We start from the raw sequence: 12641 nt of genomic DNA on the forward strand, positions 1-12641 counted from the left end.
TTAATTAATAAATTAAATAATTTAAACATGACTCTCATAATAAAATTGACGAAAATAAATGTATTAATGAGTATAAAGATCTTTAAAAAAAACCTAAACTTTCTTACTATAAAAATATGTAATAATAATGTCGATGATGTCCGAGTTTTTGGGTAGTTGTTGAAAAGTTTAAATTGATGCGGTTGATATTGCAGGCCTACGTATTTGAGTTATCATTCCAATTATTTTTTGGTAGATTATTTGGTTAAAAAAAATCTTCGAACTTTCAATGATCTTAGTCGTTCAATGCGTATCATTCATCGTACTATTATTACGATGCTGTATAAGATTAGTTCAGAAAAACCAATAGAGTTTATCGGGAAGTTAAACGTTCTTATCGAGGATTTACGAGCTCGATAATTTATTGAGTCTCGGTATCAACCCTCTTCGGGGATATCTTAATTATTGATCTACTCGAAAGACATGGAATAACTTTACTCAACATACTTGACTCACAAAAGAGAACGAGCATTCTTTAACGGACTTCAGATTCTTTAGCTCATTTCCGAGCGACCCATATCGGGTTTCAGACTTGGCGGGTGGGGTCGCCTGTAGAGGTGATGCCGAGTGGTTCATCGTCAAAAGAACAACAATGAATTGCAGCATTTCCTTTGTCTATGGGGCGAAACCGTTTTTTCTTATTTTTATATTCATGTCATGTTTTTTCGTTATACTTAAACGATTTTTTTCATTTTTAATATACATAGACATTTTTCAAAAAAATAAACAGGGTCGATGATATTATTTGGTTAAGTATGATCATTGAAATATGTCGATTTCTACAAAATAAGATAGTTTACCAAAATGTAATAGAAATAATGACTCAACTATTCATTACTGATCCCAAATATTCGACACTTCACGATAATACATCAAAATATGAGACTTTCGATTCAACATTTATATAACACATCCAACCAACCATAATATATTATTTTTTTATGCATATAACATTAGTAAAAAATATCATTATTAGAATTATTATTTTTCTTTTTACTTTTAAACCCAAATTTCAAATTACCAATTCCTAAAATATGCACCTTAACCCAATAATTTGTCGCCATCACTTTCTCAGTTCCCACCTCAATTTGTTATTTTCAAATAGAATTGAATATAAAGGCTTAGATAATGAATCCCTAGTTCAAACCTTCTTTAATTAAATAGTCAAGGTACGTGGCCACAAATTACTTTATTATTTTTAGTCATAATCACATGAAATAAAAGAGTGTGATATGTATGAAAGATTGAATAATTAAACAAAGGTAAAGCGTGTAAGCCACTTAATTTCTAATTAAAGCTCTACAACTTTATTAAATAATATGCTGATATTTTTTAATTTCTTTTCAATGTTGGGTAGACCAGTGTTTATATATATACATATATAATTTCAAAAGGTATGTCAATGTACAATGCATGTAATCAACTTCTTGGAATATAAGATTATACTTTATAAACAATAACAAAAAGAATTCTTGTGTTTTAGCTGCATTACTTATAATATTGCCCACAGTTTCGGTTTTGATCGATGTTCATAATCGATTTGTTCTTCGTCCAACGTTCAAACCGTTTTTCATTAAAAAAATGGTTAGTGTTTGGAGCTAAAGTATGAAATTATGAAGTTCTAGGTGTAGAAAGAATATATAGTGGGAAAGTTGAGAGTGATCCCACCAAAGATGAAAGTGGGGTTGGTATCAGATTAGCAATGAGCTATTGGAAGATTGAATAGAATAGTAGTAGTGTAATTTGCTTCTCTTCCAACCACAAAAACCTTGAACATTAAATATTTCATCAATAAAATTCAAATATTAATTTAAGTTCCTTAGAACTTAGAAGTTGTCATATTATTGAGCACTTATTTTTGTGGTAAAAAATGTGTATCATATTAAATAGACTTAGATTTTTACTTATTTTATAACATTTAAAGTCAAATATATAAAAAACAACCAAATTAAATATTACAAACACAATATTCGCAATCAAGGTCGGCCCTAGGGTGAAGCGGGATGCCTAGCCTAAAGTCTCCCACCTCGCATGCCCGTTAAAACATTTAATAACTAGACTATATTATTTTTGTTAATTTAAATACAAAAGTTTGTGCCGACCTTGATCGCAACACAACTTTGTGTATTGATGGACCCCAATTTTGGGGTCGACCTTGATCGCAACATAACTTTGTGTATTGATTTGCATCCTTAAAAACCATCTTAACTGAAAATCTTGATTAAATTGATAAAAAAAATTATACAATATATAATGTACAATTGGGTTTATTTATTATTTCAAATCAATTTAAAAGTAGTAATTAGTCACCACTTGACAAATTGATTAAAAAATAACAATATAGTGTCAATATCAATATTTATTCCAAATCCATGGAATTCATTGAACTTGTAGAAGCAAATTAATAAGAGCATATATATATATATATATATATATATATATATATATATATATATATATATATATATATATATATATATATATATATATATATATATATATATATATATATATATATATATATATATATATATATATACCACCTTAATTTGTCTCCAATCAAATCTTGATTAAATTCTCCAAACTAAGGTGATGAGCATTTAATCTTCATTCTTCAAAAACCAATTAAAATGGGTGATGTTCCTTCCTAGTTCATGTATTTCATTATTCTTATTTAGTAATAGAGAATAATTAAATAAAACTCCATTCTTTTTAAATCAATGGCAAAATTACTCATCTTGGACCAAAAGAACTTTATTCTCTACATTCTTAGGTAGGGGTGATAAAACTCCATTATTTTTAAATCAATGAAAAATTTACTTTTCTTGGACCAAAAGAACTTTATTCTCTACATTCTTAGGTAGGGGTGGGAATATATATATATATATATATTAGTTGGACACTTTGCCTTTTCCTCTTCAAAACTATGGTCCTAAACCTGTTACTCCAACACCCAATATCTCCTATTAATGTTTAGTAATTTTGATTTAATTAAATAAGCAAACCTTTTTAGTTTTGTCCTAACTACTAACAATATTTTTTTTTTTAAAACTACTTTCTTAAATTTATAATTGGATTGATTCTTGTTGGTGATTTTTTTTTTAGCTTTTTTCCATAACTTCTTTACATCTTCATATACTTTTTCCTTTCCTAGCTTTTTTTCATCTCCATCTACTTCTTTCTTTTTATGGTGACATAAAACCTTCTTTATTTTAATGAATGAGTGTTTATTTATGGGTAAGAATATTACAATTGTGAGTTCATTTATTTTTAAATGTCCATAATTTTGTTACTTTTTAAGATTTATTTTTGGTTGGGCTATGTTAGCTCAATCCCGTATAACTATGCATCATTTTTCTTATGCTCGTCGCATTTCACATTTCAATCAAATGAGAATTTAAATGTGTTGATTCTATGTTGGCATAAAATTGAGAGTATTATATGATTTAAGTTGAAATTTAGAATGAATGATTGATAAAATGTATTGTAAACTTTAAAAAAACAAATATTCGAACCCATAACTACGAGTACATGAATTCTTGTGCTCTATACCATGAGATATGAGTCTCCACTAACCAAATTAAAATTGTCAAAATATCATATTAATCCAGTTGTAAAAATAATTTGAAATAACGATGTTTGATATAGAGAAATCGTATATACAAAATTCATTGCTATGACAATACCAAAAATAATAGAGTTTTATCAGTTATTGCTTTCGATTGGGCAATTGGTATTAATTTTGGAAATAAATGCTTTATTGAAGATTGAAGGATACAAAGCCCCACTCCCAACAACTATGTTTAACCATAGTCAGTTCACCAAATTAGAAATCTTAGAACTATATGTGGAAAGCTCATATATAATTTCAAGAAATTTAAATAGTTACATAATAGACAGTTTATATATATATATATATATATATATATATATATATATATATATATATATATATATATATATATATATATATATATATATATATATATATATATATATATATATATATATTTTAATCCTATTACATTTATTAAATTGTTTATATGTTGGGAATTCAAGCAACCATTCCAACGACAAATATTCTTGAGTAAGTAAACCACAAATAAATACGAAAATAAAAACGACACAATACCACACAATCTTTTTTTATGTGAAAACCTCCTCAAATCAATGAGAAAAAATGAGACCACACATCTAAAATTAATCTCAACTATTACCAAATGTTCAACTTACAAAGATATTCAATAACCTTCAACAACACACAAAAAGAACAAGAGCATAACCAAAAAGAATATACACTTGTTATGTTATAATAAAAAATAATAAAACTGAAATTGACGTAAACTTCAACCTACAAAAAAAATCACCTTAGAGACATTCAAACCTCAATCAAAATCGTTTAAAATGTAGTGGAATGAGTTACCAAGCTCCCAACAAAATTTCAACCCAAACGGACATCGTTTGACCCTCCAATGGTAAGTTTGATGAAGGCTTCACAAAATAGACGAAAATAAGCTTTACTTCTTTCTTTTCTTCTTCTTCCCCAATGTGCTATTGCTATGGCTGAAACATAAAAAAAACAAAAAAAATCATATGTTTGTTTCCTACTCTACAAATAAAATTAGGGCAACCAAACTTTATTACCCCTCTACTCTCAGATGGGCTTTCATTTAGTTAGAGTGCTAGATAAAACTTAGGTATTTTCATTTCTTATAGTTTGGAGGCTAATAAAAATCACAACAAACTTCTCCCCACAACTATGAAAAGGATGTTGTCAACTCGACGGTCGAACAACAAAACTTAAACTTGCTTTGTGGTAGTGCCTTAGTCATAATATCAACGACATTATCAGCGTTATGCATCTTCTCTAAAACCAACAATTTTTATCTAGCACATCTCGTATCCAATGATAACTTACATCAATATGTTTTGATCTAAAATAAAATATTAGAATTTTTCACAAGTAAAATGGCGCTTTGACAATCACAAATTAACACGTATCTCTTTTGAACGATACCAAGTTCAAATAGTAAATTTTTAACCCAAATTAGCTCTACAAGTTTCTGTTGCTACAATAAGTTCAGCATCCGCAGTTGACAACACAACACATTTTTATAGTCTCGGTTGTCAAACAATAGCTCCTCCTTTAAAAGTAATTAGGTAACCTATAATAGATTTTCCTGAGACAACATCACCTGCCATATCTGAATCGGTATAACTAACTAAATTCGGACTATCACTTCCAAGACAAAGTCTCATACTTAACGTGCCTTAGAGATATCTCAATATCATTTTACATCTTCCCAATATTCTGTACTTGTACTTGGATTTGCAAAAATCTTCTAACAATAACAACACCGTGAACTAAATTATGTATTGTGCTAACCATAATATACATAATACTACCAACGACATAATTATAAGAAACATTATTTTTTTTGAAAAACGGTTAAAACAATTTCATTAAAATCCTAAAAGTGTGAGGGTCAAGGATCAAAGCTTGACAAACCCTAGATATGATTAAAGGATGACAATCAAATGACCTTAAAAAACCTGATTAGTAGCAATTAAACATACAAACAAAGATTATAAAATGTATCAAATCCTAATTATCCTAATTATGATTTTTATTTCCATACCAACCTATTGTATTAATATGTTGTCTTCCACTTCCCCCTCCTCTTGCAATGAAAGAGGGATGAACTGTTTTCTAAAAAAAAGGTATGAACTGAAGATGTTGATGAATACTGTCTATTATCATTTTGATTTCTTTCTTTATATGAACCCATTCTGATTTGATAGAAATAATTATTTTTCAGGATTTTTTGACTCTTCACCTTGTTGTTCTCAACTTAAATTTCTAGATCATTGTCTTAATTTCCTTCAGCTTTAGCTTTGGAATCTTCAGCAACTTTAGATTCCTCTATATCAATCTTGGAATTCTATTTTCCCTTTTGATTAGTCTGAGTATTTTTCTCTCTATTTTCATCAGCAACCACTTCAACTTAATTTGATTGCGATTCCTCAGCTATATCTTCAACATGATTAGGTTGAGGTTTTACCTCCTTTTTTGTACTGCTTTCTTCTTGTACATAATTTTCTTTATCTTTTATTTCCTGTTCTTTAACAACATTTTTTCTTTTTGATTATATACACCTCTATTTCATTTTCCTGTATCTTTACTTTCTGACTTTTATGAATTTTCTGATCTTCTTTCTTAGCAAAATTACATTTTGGGCTTGCATGTTGGAAGGTATTACAAAAAGAGCATTTGTTTGAACTCCACTCATATGTGATTTTCATGACAGTAAGTTTTCCTTTTCTGTCTTCCTACTATCATATTTTTTGACAGTGTGATTCTAAAATGCACATCAATGCTAATTCTAGCAAATGATATGTGCTCTCCTACTTCAATAATTGATTCCATGTATAATGATCTATCCAATAAACCTGCAAAATGACTAAGGCTTCATATTTGTACATATGAGCAAGTATATTTCAGAGCTTGAACCATATCTGTAGCTTTTTTTGGCTTACTCAATAGGTTCAAATCTTATGACCATTTTCCAACTTCATACAATTGGATCCTATATATGTATGCCCATTTCCTAGAATTTCCTCCAAAATGGATCCTTTTTTGAATTTAATGAAATATAGATCATGGACATTTGTTAAAATCTTCTCCAACCTTTTTCGTTCCCACTGCTTCAACAAGATCTCTTTAGTAATTGAGAAAAATACTCTGTTTTCCCTATGTATGTTCCCATAACTATATTTTCCCATTCCTTTATACAGTTTTCCTCTACTTTAGTAGGCAATTTAAATTCAAATGGAGAATTCAGTACCTAAATCAAAGTAAGGTAAATGTATGAATTTTTCTATACTTAAAATCAAGATAAGGTAAATGTATGAATTTTTTATACTGAAACTTTCGGTAAGGTATAAGGTATGAATAAAAATTTAAGATATATCGTACTATTCCACCCCTAACCACGATTAATAGATTCCTTCGACATGAGTATGTTGTGGTCTCACTTGATGATTGATATTTTTTGATAATGTTAAACACTTTCCGTAAAAGGGATTTATAAAAGAGTAATTAAGAGTGTCAAAAGTTGAGTGAGAGTCATAGTCATACAAGATTGGAGCAGGCCCGGCCAGGAGGGGTAGGCAGCCTAGGCCACGGGCTAGGGCCTAGGACCAAAAAGGGGCTCATTTTTTTTATATATGCTAGGTATTAGTAAGGATTTTTAGTGTCTTATTCTTTAATTTTTTTTATGTTAGATTTTTTGGCCCATGGCTCTATAGTCCAAATAGAGAAACAAACTAACAATATCAAAACAAAAAATTAAAAACCCTACTGTCTGTCTCACTGTCTGCCTCTCTTAGTCTCTATATCCTACATCGACAACGAAACCGACAACGAAACTCACAACGAAACCGACAACAAAATAATTTCGACGGTGGCTCTGTTTCGATGGGTTGAGCCTTGAGGTAAGGTTTAACCATTAAAAGTGAAAATTCAACATCAAGGTTTGATTGTTATTTATTTTTATGCTTTGTTTTGAGATTGTGTATTTGTGTGGTTAAGTCGTAAAGATCTTTGAAAATAGTTTACTTGTTTGATGACACAAAAAAATATTTATCTGGATATGAAAAACGAAAAAGAAAAGAATTAGAAGAACAATTTGTTAAATCTCAAAGTGGCGCGCTTGACAAGTTTGTTAAAAGAACAAAAGCTTCTGAAAATTTAGACTCCACTGAAGCGATAAATGCTGAAGAAATTAATATAGTTAATGTAAATGAGAATGTGGAGAAAATAAATATCATTCCCGAAAACGATAGTCAAACGAACAACCATTCTATCTCTCTCGTGGATAAACCCCTAGTAGATATATATGATCCTATAAATTGGGATAATCTTGATAATAAAACAAGAGATTTATTGGTTGAAAAGGGTCCTAGACGGGAATTAAATCTTGAGTTTCCTTATGATCACATTTCTAGGCGCTTTTCTTATTTTCACTATTCTCAAAAGTTAAGTAATGGAGAAGAAAGGGATATGAAATGGTTGGTTTATTCAAAATCAGTGGATAATGTGTTTTGCTTTTGTTGTAAGTTATTTAAATTAAAATTGATTATGATACAATTATCAATGATTTTGCATCTAAAAATGCAAGAAAAAATCACCTTCGTTGACAATTTATGTTGCATTTTTGTAGATATTGGAAGGTTATTGAAGATCAACGGTAAAACACAAGTGAAGTTTATGCGTAGGGCCCCAATTTCGTGTTTTCGCCTAAGGCCTAAAAAATCTCAGGAACGGCACTAGATTGGAGAAGTCCTCATACTTTGTGCATATTGTGATGCATTAAACAGGAATAGTGTCTTGACTACTTAAAGAGCGATGATTGAAAATGCACGGTCATGCTCAGATGGATTAAATAAAAATGTGACCACAAGGGGGTAATCATATAGCCCGCAAACACACTTAACTATTTAATCAGTCACATAATTTGTCACATGATGGGTTCGAACCTAAGACTTTTCAAGAAGGCTAGAGATATCCACCTCTTGTTGTCACCTCTTGTTGTCAAGAGGCTAGAAGAGAGATGAATTGCATCCTTTAATGTAATGTGTAATTCCTAATTTCTAATAATTTAATCCATTATTTTAAAAGTTGTAGCAACTATGGTTAATATGGTAAAACTTATAGCTATCAAATTTAATGAATTAGATAAAAGAAATGTTACACTAGTAAAAAACGCTGCAATAGCGACGACAAATGCCGACTGGAACAAAAACCATCGGTAGATATCATATCAATGCCGACCAAGTCAATAGTGGTAGGTATTTAGGATATAATAGCGACCATTCACAAAACCTTCGGTATCTGGGGCTTAATAGCGACCACTTTAAAAAGCTCTCGGTATTGTAATCACTATACAGATGGTTTTAGGCCCTCGTTATACTTCATTAGTTTTAAATAAAACTATTATTATTATTATTATTCTTAAAAAATATATATAAGTTAGGTTTAAAAATAAATCTAAATGAGATTAATAAATAAAATAACAAAGTATAATAAGAGCTTCTTTGACCTGGTTTGATTTTGTTTTTAATAAAATAGTAACTATTTTAATTATTAACGTTAATTTTAGAAAATAAATTGAATCCAATTTTTTTTTTTTCAATTACTATTTCAAACTCAGATCTTCTGCCTATTAATTTGTGGTAGCATTAGTTATCCTTTTTTTAATATTATATTAAGATAAGTTTCAATTTTCATTAACATTTATTTAACATAATTTGGAATCATACAATAATATCTTTCATTTAAAAGTCTATTTAAATGTCACTACAAATTTTTTTTTAGCAAAAGTATGTAATGATACAAATGTTAAATTTTCTCATTTCCAAAATTAAGAAATCATCATTTCGAATATGTGTTTGTTTGTTCGAAATATTGTTATTTAAATAATTCATGAAATTATTTAAATAATATTGTTTAGTATAAATTTTAAAAAAAATTAATAATATTTTTAGTACAAATAAAAAAATATAGTCACTAGACCAATAATATCGAATTGAATCCACTTTAATCCAAAATCAACACCAGACATGGTCATAATTCCGGCTCCCTGTTCACTTGATCTCTCTTTTGAACCGGCGTCCTCAATTTACGGTGTTCCAACCTAGTTATACGAAGGAGAGAAGGTTCTGTCGATTTTCAATCTATCTCACTATCGTTTGTCTTTCTGTATTTTATTCATTCATCATTCCGTTCATGTTTAAGATTGAGATTTTCTTTCCTAATCGGCATTGATTAAACCCTAAAATGAGTGAACTCCACGAGAAGGTCGTGATGCTCTCGTAGGAGAGTTAGAACCTGCAGATAGAGAAGGGTTAGAGAACTCCCCTTTCAAGGTTTTAATCTATCGCCGTTGCACCGACGATTATCCAGTAACAAGAGAAGGCGAGCGTATTTGCAGAAGAAGGCAATCATGGAAGCCGCGAGAACAGAGAAAATCGATCACGAGGTTGGAGGATTCCAAAATGACATACTTCGTTTTGAACTTTAAAGCGTTCAGAACGATATCATTGGATCTCATCCTATTGAATCTGCACAGCAATTGGTATGTAGATTATATTGTTTAATATATTGATTAGTAATAAATATAAACGTGTTCTTCGGTTAACATCTCTACGTATGTGCACGCTTCTTTCTTAGGTGAATAAGGTGCAGGAGGAGATGAAGAGGATAGTGCTTGTAAACACCTATGGCTCAACTTTTCCCATGAGAATGGAACTTGATACTCAGATTATGTCCAAGTAAGCTTCTCCATGTTTCTATTTGCAACTCCCTCTATCATTTTTCTATATAATGTTGTTAGATCCTCTAGAAAGATAGGAAAATTTCTGAATTAAGTATAAGTTAGAGGTGTATGTGACTTAAATTTAGATTATATTGATTTCAGTTTCTTCAATTTGTATGATTGACTTGCCTAACTGTACAAATTACGAGTTAAACATATCAATGAATTACAAAAAAGATTGTCCATATTGAAGGACGTTTGGCTGAAGGTCATAAAACTAGACTTGGATATTCTTTTGACTTGGTTTCCTGTAGTAAGAAGGTCCTATGAAGTTTGAGACGACTTGAGTTTATGTAGTATCACTAACTAGGTGTCTCAAAAACCTATTAATGGTTTTTGTATAATTTAGAAAGTGATCTATTCTCCATTATTAACAAATTGAATCTGACTGAATGGACAATTAGACTATGTGTAGAGCATTAGGATTTCCAATGCTTCAGCTAATCAAACCGGGTTAGATGGCTAGCCTTTGGGTGTGATGATTTCGATAATGAAAATGACTTCATTTTATCCTCTTATACAATTGATGGCCCGAAATCACTCATAACCTTGATCTCTTTATTTATTTCAATTTTGTTCATCTTTATTACCATCTCTTGCATCAAAAAAACATTTAACAAAATAACAAGAATACAGAAAAAACAACCTTCCAGATTTAGGGATATCTTTATTCTGAATTGTATTAGATACTTCTGTACTGATACAGACTATGTTGATTGAATATTTTGATGTAATATTGATGATCCACATAAGAGTATTATCATAAGAATTAGGAAAATGAAGGGTTGATTGGTTAGAATATAGTATTAGCCCATATATAATGCATAACCATTGTAAACAAATAAGGTTTGGAATAATAAAGAATCACATTTTCTAACTCTCTCCTCCTTCTAAATTCTCCAAGTCTCTCTTCTTTTTCTTGAACTTGTTTTTTCTAATCCTTCCCGAATAATAAAGGATCACAGTTTATTGGAATGATAATATATAGATAATGATAGTTTAGAGATGATAGAGCGTAGAGTTTAAAAGATACTGGAAACACCCAAGGGTCTTATAATTTGGACATTCATTTGATAATAACAATGAAGGGAGTAAATGAGAAGTGCCATGAAGATCTTTTGATACAATCACCAGTTTCTTAATATAATTTATCAACACTGTGGTTTTTCTGAAATCGTTCTTCAGAAATTAAGAATTCATGTTCTAGAATTAACTTCCTCCAACTCTATCATCTAATTTGGCAAACTCATAAGAATTTATGCTTGTTGCTTCTCTACAAATATAACAATAAAACCAATTATAATTCATTTAACTCAGGGATCTTGTTATTTTTATAGGTAGTAATTATCCAAGATAAACATATGAGTTTCAATTATTGTAAGTTGTTAAATGTGCATTCCTTATTTGGTGGAAATAGTGCTAACAATTAAAATTTTATTTGACATTTTCTTTTGCTTTTCATGTATTGAACAGTCATTTTCCATTTTGACTATTTCTTTCATGTTTTGATTACTTTTTTATTGTAGAAGCAACTAGAGAATCTTGGTGCTCAACGAGTATGGATTAAAGACATGTTTAAAGAGATAAAGATGAAGGTATATTTATTACACATTTCTCCCTGACCCTGCTTTTCGCTATATATGAATGATTCCATTCTTTGTTCTATCTCTGTTCGTTCATTACGTTCTAATGAAGCTCATTTGATAAAAGTTGTTTAAAATCACTTAATTCTTTAGATTTAGTTCAAATTAAGCTAAAATAATCTTACTTATTTCTTAAGTTACAAATGAATTAAGTCTATAATTTATTAAGAGCGTCCAAAAGATAAATTACAAAAGTAAACAGACGTTTAGTATTTTTTGAGTACTTGGAATTTAGACAACATTTATTGTTTAGAGACGTAACATATTCGACACTTACAATTCAACATTAAACACTTCGTTTTCAGTTTTATCAAACGGATTTTTGGTTTATAGAGTGTCAATATTTTTGTAGCTATAAATTATTTTTAGGTTGCTACTAGAAGTTCTCTTTACTTCTAATCTGCACACTAGAAAATTACTACTATCATTATTATTTCCCAATTGTTAACATTCTAGTATATGTTATTGTTAGCTACAAGTTGCGAATTTTAATTGCTTGGCTTCTCTAAGATGTGATGTTAAATCCATCATCATGCATGGATTTTTATTGTTTATTTTCCGGACTACAACTTTGATATATTGA

At 29.6% G+C, this 12641-nt stretch overlaps 1 long non-coding RNA gene across 1 annotated transcript; it reads left to right on the plus strand.

Moving 5' to 3' along the window:
- The first annotated feature begins 9701 nt into the window (after positions 1 to 9701).
- On the plus strand, positions 9702 to 12082 carry LOC124910773. Its single transcript, XR_007096459.1, has 3 exons — positions 9702 to 10175; positions 10271 to 10371; positions 11942 to 12082. It is a non-coding gene; the product is annotated as an uncharacterized LOC124910773 (long non-coding RNA).
- Positions 12083 to 12641: the final 559 nt, after the last annotated feature.

This window comes from Impatiens glandulifera, chromosome 7 (assembly GCF_907164915.1).
Source record: "Impatiens glandulifera chromosome 7, dImpGla2.1, whole genome shotgun sequence".
Lineage (NCBI taxonomy): Eukaryota > Viridiplantae > Streptophyta > Magnoliopsida > Ericales > Balsaminaceae > Impatiens > Impatiens glandulifera.